Here is a 4,344-nt window from a genome sequence, read left to right as displayed (position 1 = left end):
TTCCTGACTTTCAAAGGAAGTCAATGGCATCATCGTCACACTATCGATGATGACAGCCAGTTCTGATGTAAATACTGAAGGAAAAATGGATAGTTCAAAGCATGTATTTTTAAAATTTTACAGTAAAAAATAAAAGATTAAACATTTTAATCTTCTAAATATATCTTAGATTAGATCTAAACTATCAATTAAAGATCTATAATATAAAAAATTTACATATAAAATCTAATATAAAATAAAAAACTGCATCGATCACATTGATGTCCGGAATCTGATCTAACCTTTAGATCACATCGATTGAGTTCAGAACTCATCATCTTTTCATGGATAGATGATCTCCACTGTGGTTAGGTATAGTATAAAGCTCTTGCTGATATTGAGCAGCTGCATAGGTCATCCGATCTCTACAGATCATCCACTCGAAGTCCTGATCGGATCTTTCTTCACGGGAGTGCTAGCTCGCATTGAAGGCTCTAGATGGCTAACCCAAGCTTCTTTCTTTGGATCTCTCAGACTCTTCTAAATCAGAAGATGAATCTTTACAAGGAGATGGTGGTGTGAAAGATTAAACAAGACTCACTCTTATATTTTTCTTCTTATAAAATTTAGAATTGAAATCCTAGACCCTACACCTCACATCCGAGAGGAAGAACACTTCCTCTATTTCTCACGCACGGAAGCCCAACCCACTCTCAACCTTTCATACCATAACTCTTAGGTTTCTCACACAAAAAATAACTTCTAATCTTGCACAAAATTGATCCCTTCTTAAGGGTGGCGTCCTATGGAAGATAAAGATAAGGAAAAGATAGTTTCGGTTCAATTTCAAATGCTGGTTGATCCTTATCTCCAATTCAAATCAAATTTAAATTAAATTTTAAATCAAATATTATTCTCATCTTATGAACTTAGAGAGAGGTTGACCAATATCAGAATGGTGCAAAAAATCCCATGCAAAAATATTTTATGCATAGAAAAAGGTGATGGCGTGAAGAGAAGAGTCAAACTTAATTTGGACTCTAGGTTTTCAATCAAATTCAAACCCATTTGAACTCAAATTAAACCAATCAATTTCTAATTCAAAAAGAATCAGATGTGGATGTGGAAAAGCTTTTGGACATGAGAAAAATTTATGTAAAAATTTTTCTTGCGTAAAGAATAATAGGGTGTAGAGAAAGGAGGCACAAAGGATTTGAATTCGAATTATTTTCTCATCTAATTGGATTCTTAACCTAACCAAATTATGTTAGACCCAATTAGATCACTAAACCTAATCTAATTAGGTAGTAAATAATCTTAATTAAATTTTAATTAAATCAAAAATTAATCAAGTTCAAATCCTGATCAAATCAGGAATCGAACACCTTTAGCAATTATGTCATCTCATAACCTAATTGGGTCAAACCAAATTGAATCCAATTCAATTAGATTTGATCCAAACCTCAATACTCCATCAAATTGAGCTAATTAGCAATCTAATTACTAATCAATCCTTCTACAATTCATCAATAATTAGTGAATTAATTTATTATAACTTTTGCATAAAATTAATCATTAATCGAATTGACTGTTTTATCCTAGAATGATTCTTAATCGTTGATCAGCTATATGATCAATCAGAAACTTCTTTTGAGTGTGACCCTATAGGTTCGAACCTAAGCTGGTAGTATAGGAATAATCTTTCTATACCAATCAAAGTGACTATCTAGTAATGATACCCGACATTCGGATAGGTCAAAAGATTGCGAAACATCATTCAAGAACCTATTGGCATATGGTTACTGTATAATTTATCCCTTTGATCCAAATACTCAAGGTGACCTAGGATTTAACTATCAACCCTGATATGGTCATCCATATTGTATTTCAATTTTTAAAATTTATCACATAGATTATCTCGGCTAAAATTTTACTGAATTGAAACACACTGATACATTAACTCCTACTTATTCATAAGGGTCAATTCCATCTTGACTCACACACTGACTTCTCAAGTACTTGATTGTGCCCAAAAATCTTTCATTACTGAATTAAAAATTCAGATAATCTGACACCAAAGCACAGTAAGTTACTTGCAAGTCACCATGATGATCTCAGATCGGAGGGACACTTACACCCATATCTTTCGTGAGCTACTCTTGACAGCAGAGGGCTCAGCAACTGATCACGTTCAGTGAGATATACTCCTACATTTTACTTGCATGCTATGTCAGTGTCTCCACACTCCTTGGTTAAGAGGACAATCAATGTATATAGCACACAACGACCTATACTTGATATAGCTATCGTCCTAATAATATTATATCATTTGATCATGAATTTAAGGTTTAAGGGCTAAATGATATATCCTCCTATATCGAATCAAATAGTCCTAAGGACTTCATCATATAATAAGAGTTCAAAATAAGATGTACATAGTGATAAAAAAATTAAATAATATTTATTAATTTAACAATTCATATACAATTACAATAATAAGCTCAACCGTCAACAAACTAACGATTGACTTTGAATCACAATTTTCAACAACTCTCACTTGGACTAACACCAGTCGGTACAGTATCGTATATCCATCTTTGATTTATAGTCTTCGAACTTCTTGACATCGAAGGTTTTAGTAAATGGGTCGGTCAAGTTCTCCTTTCCATCAATCTTCTGAAACTCAACGTCACCTCGATCCATGATCTTTTAGACCAGATGGTAGTGATACAGAACGTACTTGGTCCGCTAATGTGACTTCGATTCCTTTGCTTGAGCAATAACGCCAATGGTGTCGCAGTACAACAAGATAGAGCCATCAAGAGAGGGTGCCACTCCAAGCTCGTTGATGAATTTTCGTAACCACACAGCTTTTTTCGCAGCATCGGATGCTGCGATATATTCTACCTCACAAGTAGAATCGGCTACAGTATGCTGCTTGAAACTCTTCCAGCAGATTGCTCCACTGTTCAGAATATAAATATATCCCGACATGCTCTTGTTATCGTCATGATCTGACTGAAAACTGGAGTCTGTAAATCTCATAAATTTTAAGTCAGATTCTCCATGAATAAGTCACTGATCCTTAGTATTTCTCAAATACTTAAGAATGATCTTTACTATCTTCCAGTGGTTCTCACCTGGATCGGAATGGTATCTACTTACTATCCCTAGTGAGTATGCCACATCCGATCGTGTACATGTCATGACATATATAATAGATCCTACTATTGAAGTATATAAAATTCTACTCGTATGCTCTCTCTCTTGAGGCGTTGTCGGACAATCACTATTCGAGAGAGAAATTTCTTGGTCAATCGGAAGATAGCTTTTCTTGAAATTCTTCATATTGAATCTTTTTAGCACAGTATTAATATATATTGACTGCGATAATCCAAGCAATCTTTTAGACCAATCTTTATAGATTTTCATCTCAAGAATGAAGGATGCTTCTCCCAAATTTTTCATGAAAAACTATGATGACAATCAAACTTTTATTCTCTGTAAAGCAGAGATGTCATTCTCGATTAAAAGAATATCATCCACATACAAAATAAGAAATACTATCACTGAGTTATTAACCCACTTGTATATATAGGGTTTCTTTCCATTCTTAATAAAGCCATACATTCTGATCACTTTATCAAAATATATATTCCAACTCCGAGATGCCTGCTTAAGTCTATAAATAGACCTCTGAAGCTTGCACATCTTAGACTCATCTGTGGATACACTACAAGGGAAGAGAGTTTTCGTGATGAATTTATTTGTGATGAAAAGAATATCCATCACAAATAAGGATATCAACGACGAATCCAAATTTTTATCGATAATTAAAAAATATTTATGATGATTCTAGGTTTTCGTCATAAATAAAAAATATTAGCGATAAAAATAATAATTTCATCATAATAAAAAATTTATTTTTGATAAATATTTTTATCATAAATAATAAAATATTATTTAAATTATAAATATCAAAATATTAGCAACTATAGAGTTTTCGTCGTTAATAGTTAAATTTTTTGCAACAAAAACCTAATTTTCGTCACCAATTAACTTATTTATGACTAAAAATTTTCGTTACTAATATTGAAAGAAAAATAAAAAATTGAATATCATTACTTATTCACGACGTAAGACTCTGTTATAAATAATTTAATTATTTTTGATGAAATAATACATTATGTCACAAATAAGCATTATTAAGGACAAAAATTTTCATCGTTAATACTTAAAAAAGTTAGAGAATTTAACAATTTTAAATATAAAAATTATTTGTGATAAAATCATTAATGTAGCAGATAATTAAAATATTTACTATGAAAAAATATTATCCATCACAAAAAATTATAATTTATGATG

This window comes from Elaeis guineensis, chromosome 3 (genome assembly GCF_000442705.2).
Source record: "Elaeis guineensis isolate ETL-2024a chromosome 3, EG11, whole genome shotgun sequence".
NCBI classification, from domain to species: domain Eukaryota; kingdom Viridiplantae; phylum Streptophyta; class Magnoliopsida; order Arecales; family Arecaceae; genus Elaeis; species Elaeis guineensis.
This window is presented reverse-complemented; position numbering follows the sequence as displayed.